At 39.2% G+C, this 17716-nt stretch overlaps 1 protein-coding gene across 9 annotated transcripts in view; it reads right to left on the reverse strand.

The window, feature by feature from the left end:
- Positions 1 to 17716, reverse strand: part of LOC115194569 (uncharacterized) — a 31693-nt gene that overhangs the window by 10871 nt on the left and 3106 nt on the right. For 4 of the 9 annotated variants that reach the window (XM_029754369.1, XM_029754366.1, XM_029754363.1 and 1 more), the window contains exons 2-5: positions 15689 to 15911; positions 11760 to 11852; positions 6833 to 7055; positions 2905 to 2997 (exon numbers count right to left, since the gene is read on the reverse strand). The gene's annotated coding sequence lies outside the window, so the exon portion shown is untranslated. The other 5 variants (XM_029754364.1, XM_029754367.1, XM_029754368.1 and 2 more) reach the window with 5 other exon arrangements.

Genomic DNA, 17716 nt, shown 5'->3' on the forward strand with positions numbered 1-17716 from the left:
GCAGCAAAGCACCCCCACAACATGATGCTGCCACCCCCGTGATTCACGTTTGGGATGGTGTTCTTCAGCTTGCAAGCCTCCCCCTTTTTCCTCCAAACATAACGATGGTCATTATGGCCAAACAGTTCTATTTTTGTTTCATCAGACCAGAAGACATTTCCCCAAAAAGTATGATCTTTGTCCTCATGTGCAGTTGCAAACCGTAGTCTGGCTTTTTTATGCGGTTTTGAAGCAGTGGCTTCTTCCTTGCTGAGCGGCCTTTCAGGTTATGTCGATATAGGACTCATTTTATTGTGGATATAGATACTTTTGTACCGGTTTCCTCCAGCATCTTCACAAGGGTCCTTTGCTATTGTTCTGGGATTGATTTGCACTTTTCTCACCGAAGTACATTCATGTCTAGGAGACAGAACGCGTCTCCTTCCTGAGCGGTATGACAGCTGCGTGGTCCCATGGTGTTTATACTTGCGTACTGTTGTTTGTACAGATGAACGTGGTACCTTCAGGCGTTTGGAAAGTGCTCCCAAGGATGAACCAGACTTGTGGAGGTCTACAATTTTCTGAGGTCTTGGCTGATTTCTTTTGATTTTCCCATGATGTCAAGCAAAGAGACACTGAGTTTGAAGGTGGGCCTTGAAATACATCCACAGGTACACCTCCAATTGACTCAAATGATGTCTCCTTAAAATGAGCACAAATATTGCATCGTATTCTACATCTTTGAAAACAGAAGTCTTTATTTAATTTTTTAAAGTGGACTTCTGGTTTGTCATTGAAAAGTGTTTCTTGTTCTATTGGCCTTAATCAGAGTTCTTAAACTAAATACTAAACCATCTTCTGATTTGTGAATGTGTCAGCACCGGGGACTCTGGATGTGGCTGCGTTATTGATGTCATGTTAATCAGGCCTTTTGATTTGAACATATGGATTGTTATAGTTTTGTAGGCTAGGCTACCTATTTAATTACTTTGTTTATGGATAAAGCCTTAGCAGTCATTCTGATCTCGTTCCCAATGATCAGTGCTTTACTTTATTATGTTGCTGTCTAGCGGTTCTGAATGTCATGCACCCGACTCTCCAAATGTTTCTGTGCATTAGCCTTTTGATTTGAACATTTGAAAAGTTTAGGTATGTGTACTAGGCTACTTTATTTAGTGCACTGTATATATGTTAAAGCACTTTGGTTTCACTCATAAATATGTTGAAATGGAACCAAATTATCTATTTCTGTCTTCAGTCCTGTTTAAATAGGATAGATGGGCTATGGCAGGGGTGTCAAACTCATGCCATGAAGGGCCTAGTCAGTGTCTGCAGCTTTTTGGTTTTTCCTATCAATTAATCCCTAGACAACCATATGTAGGGAGTTCCTTACTAATTAGTGACCTTAATTCATCAATCAAGTACAAAGGAGGAGCGAAAACTGACAAACACTTGGCCCTCTGTGGAATGGGTTTCCCACATGGGCTACGGTATTGGTCAAATGTGATAGTCTGCCTATAATCAGCCTGAGTAGGCCTAAAACTCCATTCCTATTCAGCGTTTAGAGAATCTAATCAAATTGAAAATGAGCTATTATCATGCTGGTTATTGCGATGCATGTCTGTTGAATTTGGAAAAATCCAATCACACTTGGCCCTGCCCCGCCTCACCTACTCAGCCAGTGAGGAGCTGCTACTGCATTGTGGTCATGGCATGTCGCATAATTTTTACTAAAAGGTATGTGCTAAATAGTATGTGATGAGTATGTACCGGTAGTATGAAGTTTAAATATGTAGTACGCTAGTATGGGTATTCGGACACAGACACTTTTCTGTCAATTTCACTAACTTATCACGCAAATGTTACATGATTTTGTTCATTATTGATAGTGAAAATTAAATAAACCTTCAGGATTATTTCTGTTTTATTCGTGTTTGTTTGTTTGCTATTTGCAGTGTTGTAGTCGACTCACTTAACCTTGTGGTCGAGTCCCAAGTCCCCTGTACTCGAGTCCGTGTCGAGTCCCAATGGCTGAAGTCTGAGTCAAGTCCATGTCTGAGTCACGAGTCCATCAATTTATAATAGGTTTTATTACGCAGTTGTTTTTGGTCGCCATCAAATGGCAGTATACCACCACTCCCTCATTAGAAAACTAATTTACTGTTTATCTCTACCTCAGCATTTCTACTCAATACCTGTGTTTCAATACTTATTTACTACATAAATGAATGGTAAGTCAGGTACTCAGCTACCGCCCATTGATATTGGTGTAGGTTTTTATTGCAGAATGAAAACTAAAGAGAGAATTATCAGAACCTGCCCACTCCTATTTCTGAGTTTAACTTTCAATTCCATAAAAAGTATTTTGCAAACAAAAGTTCCAGATTGTATCTTATTTTTGGATTGAATACATTACTTTTTCATAGATTTTCATTATATTGATAGAAGTATTACAAAGGGTAAATGTACTTTTAACCCGTCTGTCTGCATATTTCAAGACATGGCATATGAGGGTGCAGTGAGATGAGTTGGACGATACTTTTCTCATCAATCATCTTAAAAAAACATATACTTAACTGGAAATCAACCAATCCTGAATCAACAACACAAAGGAAAGGCCAAATGCTTTATTGTGTAAATGTTGAAAGTGTGTGGTGGACGGAGAGAAACAAAATGGTGCAGTTGAGGCCATGTGGAGGAGAGTGACACGACTCAGGAGATGGGGGTGTGAACAGGTGGGTCTGGGCAGGGGTGATGTTATGGATGTTTGTGTGTGTCTGTATGTTGTCGATGGTATGTGTACGTTTTTTATTCTAAACAAAAATAACAATAAATTACATTTTACAAAAAAGGATTGTATTAACATATTGTTACATAATAATACAGAAATTGCCTTTAAATTGAGTTTAGCGTTTTTAGGCCTACCTTAATTCTTCAACTTTATGCAGTCGACAGTGGAGCGTGGTCTCTCACCCAGTGTACGGAAAGCTGACGATACCAAAGGCTCTGGCTGTTTAACTGCGGAAGTGAATTATTTGTAACAGTGTCATTTACAAGAAATGGGGAGCTGGACACTTTCATCAGCACCTCTCCCTCAGTATAATATACTGCCCTACCAAGCAAAAAGGCAGTAACTGCTCATTTGGTCGAAAATGAATTAATGTAATTTATGCTACAATAAATACATACTTAATCATGTGGACAAGTATCCTGCCTCTATTGTATTGTGTTTTGGAGAAAATGGGGGTCATGTTAGCAGTGACTGCACTATAATGAGTAGTGCATATACAGTATGTATTAATCTGATATGACACTTTTTCAATCCAACATTGTAAATTGGAGATATAAAAATGATATACTGCTGGGCTGGAGAGTGTGCAGTGTGGCTCAAGAGGGTGGATATTAAAATAAAGTCTTCAAAGCCTTCTCTAAGCACCTCCTTTATCACGTAATTTACCAACAGGAACATTTCAGTAGGCAGGACAATAGACAGGTCTCCACATTACATGGCACAAATGTCATCCTCTATGTGTCTATACATTAACGAATATCGTTTTCCAACTTGCAAAGAAAAAAAATTTGCTCTTTCAAATAAAGTGTATGTGTGTTTTTAAAGAAAAAGTAACAGACGAGAAAGGTGGTTATTGAGTGAGGGAGAGAAAGAAAGTTGACATTTAAAATGGTTAAGGGTTGGGTAAGGGTTAGGGTAGGGGTTTAGGCACGTCCCAAGGATACCGGATAGCACTGCCACGACTCTTTACACTAGAAAAAGTTCCCCATCAATTCAGGGAAGTCCAAATCTGACTCTTTATAGTTTGGAAATCAATAGAATGTACATATATTCAAATGGGATGTACATTATTTTATGTAAAAAAAAAAAACAAGATCAAATGTGGATGTAAAAAAATAGAACAATATCATTTTTCGAAATACTTTTTGGGGGAATTAAAAATCAAATTCACAAGAGAGGTATTTTAATATTACAACTGGCAAAGAAACAAAACACATAAAAGAGAAAAAAATACTGAAGTTCTGTTAAGAGATTGTTGAAAACACTTATTGGGGTTTCAGTGCCGCATCAAAACACACAAACGGTGTCTTTCATACTAATGGTTTAGAAATGCAAATAGTTTATAGCCTAAATATTGATTGATGATAAATCCCAACGGAAAATATTTTTTGTGGAATTCCACCTTTATTTTTTGGAAATGGAATTGTACCCACTCTACCATATAGCCACACTGAGTACATAGTATGCAGTATAAATACTGTATGTAGTACTCTAGAATAGGTATTCGGACACTGACATTTTTTTGTATATTTCACTGAAGCCAGGTGGACACTATACGACTTTCAAAATCCTAACATCGCTGAGCCTCTCACATTAAACAACTGTCTTTCCTGACGTTGCCAACGTAGTGGCACAGACGGGGATCGCACACTACAATACTATTCACTTGTTCGTGAGGATTCTCGATACCAGGCTGTCTCGCCAAAACAATGATATGATTAGATTTACGTAGCTTGTAAGGCTCGGCCGTCGTAGGTGGAATCAAACGCAGGAAGCAGCGATCACAGGGTAGTGGCTTTAATCAGGTTCAACAGGCGAGTAAACACAAGCCACCCCAAACAGTGAAAATACGCGCACACAAAATAACGTTCCCCAAACACAGGGAGAAAACAATGTGGCGCAACACTAACGCACAAGCCTCAACAGTAAATACAATCCCGCACAAAGAAAAGGCGGACCAGCTAATATAAATAACCCCGCTAATCACCCCCACTCAGAATAGGTGCACACAATCACAAACAGGGGAAAAACAAAAAGGGAATCAGTGGCAGCTAATAGGCCGGTGACGACGACTGCCGAGCGCCACCCGAGCAGGAGGGGGCGCCACCGTCGGTGGGAATCGTGACAGTAGCTACGAGCTGTGGCTCAAAGCAGCCCCATAAACGTTCAGTCAGACATTCACGCTTGCCATACCGAGTTGAAATCTCTAGCCAGCATTTTGAATTGAATAACATTTGTTGTAAACTTCAGAGCTGTAACGATTTGACACTTTGGCTTTGGTTAAAGGCAAGTAAAAACGCATACTTGTAGTAGTCATCGCTCCTGCTCTAGTCTAATCATCCTGGGTGATGTGAAACAACCTCATGATCTCACTGTTTTCTTCTCTGGCGAGCTCTCATTGGTTATTGCTGATCACCGTTCTCAAAACACTACAAGAGCATCGCAGATTTTGTGCGGATAAAATCAAACCTGTTTGGAAATATCAGGACCTCTGGGACTGCTCAAAGACGAGATCCGTAGCCCTCAGATTACGTCTTTGACCCACTCACATTAAACGAGCGTCGGCGACAATCTACTTTTCTATTATACTCAAGGGGGGAGAGAAGCGAGTGTTGTTTACTATTAATACTAGTATTGTTTTCAATTTCGTAAAGCAATTTGTGTTTCTTAACCATTTTAACCAGGCAAAGCTAAATAGTAGGCTGGTGACTGGTGGTTACAGAGAAGCAAGAGAGTCGCTTCCGCAACGTCTAGCCTATGATCGAAAGCGGATCGGGAGCAGAGCCTGCCTGTCTGCCCACAATCATTGTTTTCTGCGTATATGCAGGGTGTGGCGCTTTCCACTGCTAGATAACAGAACCCTCGCTGCTGCGCTGCACGCACCCTGACCTACTATTCTGTTTATCATACGAGCCTATCCAGTCCAAGCGCAAATACAAGCTACGAGAAGGCGAGTCCGAGTCACCAATGGTCGAGAAAGCGAGTCCAAGTCTGAGTCACTAATGCTTCAATCCAAGTCCACTCACAAGTCATGAAAATCGGGACTATAGTTTCACTCGACCACACTGTCTATCTAAGATTAAAATTCAAAATCTCCAATTTGTGTTTAATTTTCAATTCCCCAAAAATATTTTGCAGTAAAAAATTCCAGATTCTATCTTGTTTTGGGATTGAATACATTATAATTTCATGTATTTACATTATATTGATATCAAGCGAGTAATCACCCAAGCAACATGTTTGTATTTACATGTTGTGACACATAATAAAGCAGAAATTGCTTTGAAATGGAGTTTAGCGTTTTTAGGCCTACCTTAATTCTTCAACTTTTTGCAGTCGACAGTGGAGTGTATTCTTATTATTTGTATCGGTGTCAAGAAATGGGGATCTACAGACTTTCACTTTCACTTAGAAGTCGTGCACTTTTCAGGTCATGGCTATAAGCTTTTGCCAAATTAACGTCAGATTTGACTTTTCATAGCAGGTTAGGAGAATTTATGCAGCAGGTTAGGATAATTAACATATCAAGCTAAAATAATTTGGTTAAGGTTAGGAAAAAGTTTAGGATTAGGGTTAGCTAAAATGCTAAACACGTCATGATACTCAGTGCACTATAAATATCTCTTAAAGGCACAGCGTGTGCTCAAGTGTGGGCCATACTGAAACGAAGTGAATTCTTGATTGAAAGTGTAAATTAAAAGCACCAACAGTCAGGTTGAAGAACTACTTTGGGTGCTTCATAGTACTTCATTTCTGTTTTAAAACACATTATGTGTGTTAAAACATTTACACTGGCTTTACATTAAAAAACCCTCCAAACACCAGATCTCACCTTAGGTGTACTACTTTTCATGGTTTCATTACACAACCATGGTGTTTTGAGACCTATTTTTACAGTGTAGCCTCAACCACAACCCGAACCCTAAAACTAGCCATGACCCTAACTTCATGTCCACATCCCGTCATAACCCTAAGCCTCTCCATAACCCTGACCCATAACTCTAACCCTAAACCTGTAGTCAATCACATTCAAATAGACCACAGAGTGAAGCACAAGCACACCTTCCTGTTGTGGGGTGGAACGGAGTTCCCCTTGTTTGTTGATTCCGCTCTCTAGATCTGCTACTTCCTGTTCCAGCTCCTTGATGAGCCAATCAGCTTGTTTCTCCACAGCTCTCTGTTTCTCCTGGATCTCACCGACAATGTCAGCCTGGCTCCTCTCAATGGAGCGCAACAGCGCAGTGAAGACCTGCTCACTTTCCTCTATGTCTTTCTGTGAACTAGCCTGTGGAATGAAATGAACTAGATTCAGACAAGTGAATGTACTGTACAATATTACCTATAGTGAATCTGGCTCACGGGTGTTACTTTTTTATTATATTGATATCCAAACTATAACAAGTAATCACCCAATCAACAGGATTGTACTGACATGTTGGTACATGATAATGCAGAAATTGCCTTGAAAAGGAGTCTAGTGTTTTAGGCCTTCCTTAATTCTTCATCTTTTTTTCAGTCGACAGTGGTGTCATCTCTCACCCAGTGTATGAAAAGCAGACGATACCAAAAGGTCTGGCTGTTTATCTGCCCAAATTCTTTATTTGTAACAGTGTCATTTATGTATTTTTTAAATGGAGATGGACACTTTCACTTAAAGTCATCATACACTTTTCCCTCAGGGCAATACAAATATATCTTGAAGGCACAGTGTGTGCTCAAGTGTGGGCCACACTGAAATTAATTTTATTCGTGATTGATAGTGTAAATTAAAGAAACCTTCTGAGATTTCATCTATTTTTTACGTGTTTTGTTTGCAATTTGTAATATTAAAGTACAACATTTCTCATTTGTGAGCTTTATTTCAATTCCATAAAAAGTATTTTGCTCAAATTACAGTGGGGGTCTAAAAATTAAAATGCTTATTATCAAGTAGCCTACGCATAAAATGTGTAATGATCAATCATTAACAAATCAGTGTATTTGTCACGTGCGCCGAATACAACAGGTATTCGGTAACCTTACAGTGAAATGCTTACTTACAGGCTCTAACCAATAATGCAAAAAAGGTATTAGGTGAACAATAGGTAGGTAAAGAAATAAAACAACAGTAAAAAGACAGGCTATATACAGTAGCGAGGCTATAAAAGTAGCAAGGCTGCATACAGACACCGGTTAGTCAGGCTGATTGAGGTAGTATGTACATGTAGATATGGTTAAAGTGACTATGCATATATGATGAACAGAGAGTAGCAGTGGCATAAAAGAGGGGTTGGGAGTGATGGGAGTGATGTGTTTGTAGCATTAAAATAACAATTGTCTCATTTGTTAGTTTTCCTTGAAGACTTTTAGAAGGTTTATATTATAAAAAAAATTAAAACGGGGGGGGGGGAATTGTACATTGATTACTGGCAGTGTCCTAATACCCATACTTACAGTTGAAATCGGAAGTTTACATACACCTTAGCCAAATACATTTAAACTCAGTTTTCACAATTCCTGACATTTAATCCTAGTAAAAATTCCTTGTATTAGGTCAGTTAGGATCACCACTTTATTTTAAGAATGTGAAATGTCAGAATAATAGTAGAGAGAATTATTTATTTCAGCTTTTATTTCTTTCATCACATTCCCAGTGGGTCATAAGTGTACATACACTCAATTAGTGTTTGGTAGCATTGCCTATAAATTGTTTCACTTGGGTCAAACGTTTCGGGTAGCCTTCCACAAGCTTCCCACAATAAGTTGGGTGAATTTTGGCTCAATCTTCCTGACAGAGCTGGCGTAACTGAGTCAGGTTTGTAGGCCTACTTGCTCGCACACGCTTTTTCAGTTCTGCCCACACATTTTCTATGGGATTGAGGTCAGGGCTTTTTGATGGCCACTCCAATACCTTGACTTTGTTGTCCTTAAGCCATTTTGCCACAACTTTGGAAGTATGCTTGGGGTCATTGTCCATTTGGAAGACCCATTTGCGATCAAGCTTTAACTTCCTGACTGATGTCTTGAGATGTTGCTTCAATATATCCACATAACTTTTCTCCCTCATGATGCCATCTATTTTGTGAAGTGCATCAGTCCCTCCTGCAGCAAAGCACCCCCACAACATGATGCTGCCACCCCCGTGATTCACGTTTGGGATGGTGTTCTTCAGCTTGCAAGCCTCCCCCTTTTTCCTCCAAACATAACGATGGTCATTATGGCCAAACAGTTCTATTTTTGTTTCATCAGACCAGAAGACATTTCCCCAAAAAGTATGATCTTTGTCCTCATGTGCAGTTGCAAACCGTAGTCTGGCTTTTTTATGCGGTTTTGAAGCAGTGGCTTCTTCCTTGCTGAGCGGCCTTTCAGGTTATGTCGATATAGGACTCATTTTATTGTGGATATAGATACTTTTGTACCGGTTTCCTCCAGCATCTTCACAAGGGTCCTTTGCTATTGTTCTGGGATTGATTTGCACTTTTCTCACCGAAGTACATTCATGTCTAGGAGACAGAACGCGTCTCCTTCCTGAGCGGTATGACAGCTGCGTGGTCCCATGGTGTTTATACTTGCGTACTATTGTTTGTACAGATGAACGTGGTACCTTCAGGCGTTTGGAAAGTGCTCCCAAGGATGAACCAGACTTGTGGAGGTCTACAATTTTCTGAGGTCTTGGCTGATTTCTTTTGATTTTCCCATGATGTCAAGCAAAGAGACACTGAGTTTGAAGGTGGGCCTTGAAATACATCCACAGGTACACCTCCAATTGACTCAAATGATGTCTCCTTAAAATGAGCACAAATATTGCATCGTATTCTACATCTTTGAAAACAGAAGTCTTTATTTTATTTTTTAAAGTGGACTTCTGGTTTGTCATTGAAAAGTGTTTCTTGTTCTATTGGCCTTAATCAGAGTTCTTAAACTAAATACTAAACCATCTTCTGATTTGTGAATGTGTCAGCACCGGGGACTCTGGATGTGGCTGCGTTATTGATGTCATGTTAATCAGGCCTTTTGATTTGAACATATGGATTGTTATAGTTTTGTAGGCTAGGCTACCTATTTAATTACTTTGTTTATGGATAAAGCCTTAGCAGTCATTCTGATCTCGTTCCCAATGATCAGTGCTTTACTTTATTATGTTGCTGTCTAGCGGTTCTGAATATGTCATGCACCCGACTCTCCAAATGTTTCTGTGCATTAGCCTTTTGATTTGAACATTTGAAAAGTTTAGGTATGTGTACTAGGCTACTTTATTTAGTGCACTGTATATATGTTAAAGCACTTTGGTTTCACTCATAAATATGTTGAAATGGAACCAAATTATCTATTTCTGTTTTCAGTCCTGTTTAAATAGGATAGATGGGCTATGGCAGGGGTGTCAAACTCATGCCATGAAGGTCCTAGTCAGTGTCTGCAGCTTTTTGGTTTTTCCTATCAATTAATCCCTAGACAACCATATGTAGGGAGTTCCTTACTAATTAGTGACCTTAATTCATCAATCAAGTACAAAGGAGGAGCGAAAACTGACAAACACTTGGCCCTCTGTGGAATGGGTTTCCCACATGGGCTACGGTATTGGTCAAATGTTATAGTCTGCCTATAATCAGCCTGAGTAGGCCTAAAACTCCATTCCTATTCAGCGTTTAGAGAATCTAATCAAATTGAAAATGAGCTATTATCATGCTGGTTATTGCGATGCATGTCTGTTGAATTTGGAAAAATCCAATCACACTTGGCCCTGCCCCGCCTCACCTACTCAGCCAGTGAGGAGCTGCTACTGCATTGTGGTCATGGCATGTCGCATAATTTTTATTAAAAGGTATGTGCTAAATAGTATGTGATGAGTATGTACCGGTAGTATGAAGTTTAAATATGTAGTACGCTAGTATGGGTATTCGGACACAGACACTTTTCTGTCAATTTCACTAACTTATCACGCAAATGTTACATGATTTTGTTCATGATTGATAGTGAAAATTAAAGAAACCTTCAGGATTATTTCTGTTTTATTCGTGTTTGTTTGTTTGCTATTTGCAGTGTTGTAGTCGACTCACTTAACCTTGTGGTCGAGTCCCAAGTCCCCTGTACTCGAGTCCGTGTCGAGTCCCAATGGCTGAAGTCTGAGTCAAGTCCATGTCTGAGTCACGAGTCCATCAATTTATAATAGGTTTTATTACGCAGTTGTTTTTGGTCGCCATCAAATGGCAGTATACCACCACTCCCTCATTAGAAAACTAATTTACTGTTTATCTCTACCTCAGCATTTCTACTCAATACCTGTGTTTCAATACTTATTTACTACATAAATGAATGGTAAGTCAGGTACTCAGCTACCGCCCATTGATATTGGTGTAGGTTTTTATTGCAGAATGAAAACTAAAGAGAGAATTATCAGAACCTGCCCACTCCTATTTCTGAGTTTAACTTTCAATTCCATAAAAAGTATTTTGCAAACAAAAGTTCCAGATTGTATCTTATTTTTGGATTGAATACATTACTTTTTCATAGATTTTCATTATATTGATAGAAGTATTACAAAGGGTAAATGTACTTTTAACCCGTCTGTCTGCATATTTCAAGACATGGCATATGAGGGTGCAGTGAGATGAGTTGGACGATACTTTTCTCATCAATCATCTTAAAAAAACATATACTTAACTGGAAATCAACCAATCCTGAATCAACAACACAAAGGAAAGGCCAAATGCTTTATTGTGTAAATGTTGAAAGTGTGTGGTGGACGGAGAGAAACAAAATGGTGCAGTTGAGGCCATGTGGAGGAGAGTGACACGACTCAGGAGATGGGGGTGTGAACAGGTGGGTCTGGGCAGGGGTGATGTTATGGATGTTTGTGTGTGTCTGTATGTTGTCGATGGTATGTGTACGTTTTTTATTGTAAACAAAAATAACAATAAATTACATTTTACAAAAAAGGATTGTATTAACATATTGTTACATAATAATACAGAAATTGCCTTTAAATTGAGTTTAGCGTTTTTAGGCCTACCTTAATTCTTCAACTTTATGCAGTCGACAGTGGAGCGTGGTCTCTCACCCAGTGTACGGAAAGCTGACGATACCAAAGGCTCTGGCTGTTTAACTGCGGAAGTGAATTATTTGTAACAGTGTCATTTACAAGAAATGGGGAGCTGGACACTTTCATCAGCACCTCTCCCTCAGTATAATATACTGCCCTACCAAGCAAAAAGGCAGTAACTGCTCATTTGGTCGAAAATTAATTAATGTAATTTATGCTACAATAAATACATACTTAATCATGTGGACAAGTATCCTGCCTCTATTGTATTGTGTTTTGGAGAAAATGGGGGTCATGTTAGCAGTGACTGCACTATAATGAGTAGTGCATATACAGTATGTATTAATCTGATATGACACTTTTTCAATCCAACATTGTAAATTGGAGATATAAAAATGATATACTGCTGGGCTGGAGAGTGTGCAGTGTGGCTCAAGAGGGTGGATATTAAAATAAAGTCTTCAAAGCCTTCTCTAAGCACCTCCTTTATCACGTAATTTACCAACAGGAACATTTCAGTAGGCAGGACAATAGACAGGTCTCCACATTACATGGCACAAATGTCATCCTCTATGTGTCTATACATTAACGAATATCGTTTTCCAACTTGCAAAGAAAAAAAATTTGCTCTTTCAAATAAAGTGTATGTGTGTTTTTAAAGAAAAAGTAACAGACGAGAAAGGTGGTTATTGAGTGAGGGAGAGAAAGAAAGTTGACATTTAAAATGGTTAAGGGTTGGGTAAGGGTTAGGGTAGGGGTTTAGGCACGTCCCAAGGATACCGGATAGCACTGCCACGACTCTTTACACTAGAAAAAGTTCCCCATCAATTCAGGGAAGTCCAAATCTGACTCTTTATAGTTTGGAAATCAATAGAATGTACATATATTCAAATGGGATGTACATTATTTTATGTAAAAAAAAAAAAACAAGATCAAATGTGGATGTAAAAAAATAGAACAATATCATTTTTCGAAATACTTTTTGGGGGAATTAAAAATCAAATTCACAAGAGAGGTATTTTAATATTACAACTGGCAAAGAAACAAAACACATAAAAGAGAAAAAAATACTGAAGTTCTGTTAAGAGATTGTTGAAAACACTTATTGGGGTTTCAGTGCCGCATCAAAACACACAAACGGTGTCTTTCATACTAATGGTTTAGAAATGCAAATAGTTTATAGCCTAAATATTGATTGATGATAAATCCCAACGGAAAATATTTTTTGTGGAATTCCACCTTTATTTTTTGGAAATGGAATTGTACCCACTCTACCATATAGCCACACTGAGTACATAGTATGCAGTATAAATACTGTATGTAGTACTCTAGAATAGGTATTCGGACACTGACATTTTTTTGTATATTTCACTGAAGCCAGGTGGACACTATACGACTTTCAAAATCCTAACATCGCTGAGCCTCTCACATTAAACAACTGTCTTTCCTGACGTTGCCAACGTAGTGGCACAGACGGGGATCGCACACTACAATACTATTCACTTGTTCGTGAGGATTCTCGATACCAGGCTGTCTCGCCAAAACAATGATATGATTAGATTTACGTAGCTTGTAAGGCTCGGCCGTCGTAGGTGGAATCAAACGCAGGAAGCAGCGATCACAGGGTAGTGGCTTTAATCAGGTTCAACAGGCGAGTAAACACAAGCCACCCCAAACAGTGAAAATACGCGCACACAAAATAACGTTCCCCAAACACAGGGAGAAAACAATGTGGCGCAACACTAACGCACAAGCCTCAACAGTAAATACAATCCCGCACAAAGAAAAGGCGGACCAGCTAATATAAATAACCCCGCTAATCACCCCCACTCAGAATAGGTGCACACAATCACAAACAGGGGAAAAACAAAAAGGGAATCAGTGGCAGCTAATAGGCCGGTGACGACGACTGCCGAGCGCCACCCGAGCAGGAGGGGGCGCCACCGTCGGTGGGAATCGTGACAGTAGCTACGAGCTGTGGCTCAAAGCAGCCCCATAAACGTTCAGTCAGACATTCACGCTTGCCATACCGAGTTGAAATCTCTAGCCAGCATTTTGAATTGAATAACATTTGTTGTAAACTTCAGAGCTGTAACGATTTGACACTTTGGCTTTGGTTAAAGGCAAGTAAAAACGCATACTTGTAGTAGTCATCGCTCCTGCTCTAGTCTAATCATCCTGGGTGATGTGAAACAACCTCATGATCTCACTGTTTTCTTCTCTGGCGAGCTCTCATTGGTTATTGCTGATCACCGTTCTCAAAACACTACAAGAGCATCGCAGATTTTGTGCGGATAAAATCAAACCTGTTTGGAAATATCAGGACCTCTGGGACTGCTCAAAGACGAGATCCGTAGCCCTCAGATTACGTCTTTGACCCACTCACATTAAACGAGCGTCGGCGACAATCTACTTTTCTATTATACTCAAGGGGGGAGAGAAGCGAGTGTTGTTTACTATTAATACTAGTATTGTTTTCAATTTCGTAAAGCAATTTGTGTTTCTTAACCATTTTAACCAGGCAAAGCTAAATAGTAGGCTGGTGACTGGTGGTTACAGAGAAGCAAGAGAGTCGCTTCCGCAACGTCTAGCCTATGATCGAAAGCGGATCGGGAGCAGAGCCTGCCTGTCTGCCCACAATCATTGTTTTCTGCGTATATGCAGGGTGTGGCGCTTTCCACTGCTAGATAACAGAACCCTCGCTGCTGCGCTGCACGCACCCTGACCTACTATTCTGTTTATCATACGAGCCTATCCAGTCCAAGCGCAAATACAAGCTACGAGAAGGCGAGTCCGAGTCACCAATGGTCGAGAAAGCGAGTCCAAGTCTGAGTCACTAATGCTTCAATCCAAGTCCACTCACAAGTCATGAAAATCGGGACTATAGTTTCACTCGACCACACTGTCTATCTAAGATTAAAATTCAAAATCTCCAATTTGTGTTTAATTTTCAATTCCCCAAAAATATTTTGCAGTAAAAAATTCCAGATTCTATCTTGTTTTGGGATTGAATACATTATAATTTCATGTATTTACATTATATTGATATCAAGCGAGTAATCACCCAAGCAACATGTTTGTATTTACATGTTGTGACACATAATAAAGCAGAAATTGCTTTGAAATGGAGTTTAGCGTTTTTAGGCCTACCTTAATTCTTCAACTTTTTGCAGTCGACAGTGGAGTGTATTCTTATTATTTGTATCGGTGTCAAGAAATGGGGATCTACAGACTTTCACTTTCACTTAGAAGTCGTGCACTTTTCAGGTCATGGCTATAAGCTTTTGCCAAATTAACGTCAGATTTGACTTTTCATAGCAGGTTAGGAGAATTTATGCAGCAGGTTAGGATAATTAACATATCAAGCTAAAATAATTTGGTTAAGGTTAGGAAAAAGTTTAGGATTAGGGTTAGCTAAAATGCTAAACACGTCATGATACTCAGTGCACTATAAATATCTCTTAAAGGCACAGCGTGTGCTCAAGTGTGGGCCATACTGAAACGAAGTGAATTCTTGATTGAAAGTGTAAATTAAAAGCACCAACAGTCAGGTTGAAGAACTACTTTGGGTGCTTCATAGTACTTCATTTCTGTTTTAAAACACATTATGTGTGTTAAAACATTTACACTGGCTTTACATTAAAAAACCCTCCAAACACCAGATCTCACCTTAGGTGTACTACTTTTCATGGTTTCATTACACAACCATGGTGTTTTGAGACCTATTTTTACAGTGTAGCCTCAACCACAACCCGAACCCTAAAACTAGCCATGACCCTAACTTCATGTCCACATCCCGTCATAACCCTAAGCCTCTCCATAACCCTGACCCATAACTCTAACCCTAAACCTGTAGTCAATCACATTCAAATAGACCACAGAGTGAAGCACAAGCACACCTTCCTGTTGTGGGGTGGAACGGAGTTCCCCTTGTTTGTTGATTCCGCTCTCTAGATCTGCTACTTCCTGTTCCAGCTCCTTGATGAGCCAATCAGCTTGTTTCTCCACAGCTCTCTGTTTCTCCTGGATCTCACCGACAATGTCAGCCTGGCTCCTCTCAATGGAGCGCAACAGCGCAGTGAAGACCTGCTCACTTTCCTCTATGTCTTTCTGTGAACTAGCCTGTGGAATGAAATGAACTAGATTCAGACAAGTGAATGTACTGTACAATATTACCTATAGTGAATCTGGCTCACGGGTGTTACTTTTTTATTATATTGATATCCAAACTATAACAAGTAATCACCCAATCAACAGGATTGTACTGACATGTTGGTACATGATAATGCAGAAATTGCCTTGAAAAGGAGTCTAGTGTTTTAGGCCTTCCTTAATTCTTCATCTTTTTTTCAGTCGACAGTGGTGTCATCTCTCACCCAGTGTATGAAAAGCAGACGATACCAAAAGGTCTGGCTGTTTATCTGCCCAAATTCTTTATTTGTAACAGTGTCATTTATGTATTTTTTAAATGGAGATGGACACTTTCACTTAAAGTCATCATACACTTTTCCCTCAGGGCAATACAAATATATCTTGAAGGCACAGTGTGTGCTCAAGTGTGGGCCACACTGAAATTAATTTTATTCGTGATTGATAGTGTAAATTAAAGAAACCTTCTGAGATTTCATCTATTTTTTACGTGTTTTGTTTGCAATTTGTAATATTAAAGTACAACATTTCTCATTTGTGAGCTTTATTTCAATTCCATAAAAAGTATTTTGCTCAAATTACAGTGGGGGTCTAAAAATTAAAATGCTTATTATCAAGTAGCCTACGCATAAAATGTGTAATGATCAATCATTAACAAATCAGTGTATTTGTCACGTGCGCCGAATACAACAGGTATTCGGTAACCTTACAGTGAAATGCTTACTTACAGGCTCTAACCAATAATGCAAAAAAGGTATTAGGTGAACAATAGGTAGGTAAAGAAATAAAACAACAGTAAAAAGACAGGCTATATACAGTAGCGAGGCTATAAAAGTAGCAAGGCTGCATACAGACACCGGTTAGTCAGGCTGATTGAGGTAGTATGTACATGTAGATATGGTTAAAGTGACTATGCATATATGATGAACAGAGAGTAGCAGTGGCATAAAAGAGGGGTTGGGAGTGATGGGAGTGATGTGTTTGTAGCATTAAAATAACAATTGTCTCATTTGTTAGTTTTCCTTGAAGACTTTTAGAAGGTTTATATTATAAAAAAAATTAAAACGGGGGGGGGGGAATTGTACATTGATTACTGGCAGTGTCCTAATACCCATACTTACAGTTGAAATCGGAAGTTTACATACACCTTAGCCAAATACATTTAAACTCAGTTTTCACAATTCCTGACATTTAATCCTAGTAAAAATTCCTTGTATTAGGTCAGTTAGGATCACCACTTTATTTTAAGAATGTGAAATGTCAGAATAATAGTAGAGAGAATTATTTATTTCAGCTTTTATTTCTTTCATCACATTCCCAGTGGGTCATAAGTGTACATACACTCAATTAGTGTTTGGTAGCATTGCCTATAAATTGTTTCACTTGGGTCAAACGTTTCGGGTAGCCTTCCACAAGCTTCCCACAATAAGTTGGGTGAATTTTGGCTCAATCTTCCTGACAGAGCTGGCGTAACTGAGTCAGGTTTGTAGGCCTACTTGCTCGCACACGCTTTTTCAGTTCTGCCCACACATTTTCTATGGGATTGAGGTCAGGGCTTTTTGATGGCCACTCCAATACCTTGACTTTGTTGTCCTTAAGCCATTTTGCCACAACTTTGGAAGTATGCTTGGGGTCATTGTCCATTTGGAAGACCCATTTGCGATCAAGCTTTAACTTCCTGACTGATGTCTTGAGATGTTGCTTCAATATATCCACATAACTTTTCTCCCTCATGATGCCATCTATTTTGTGAAGTGCATCAGTCCCTCCTGCAGCAA

The sequence above is a fragment of the Salmo trutta genome, chromosome 5, assembly GCF_901001165.1.
Source record: "Salmo trutta chromosome 5, fSalTru1.1, whole genome shotgun sequence".
NCBI lineage: Eukaryota > Metazoa > Chordata > Actinopteri > Salmoniformes > Salmonidae > Salmo > Salmo trutta.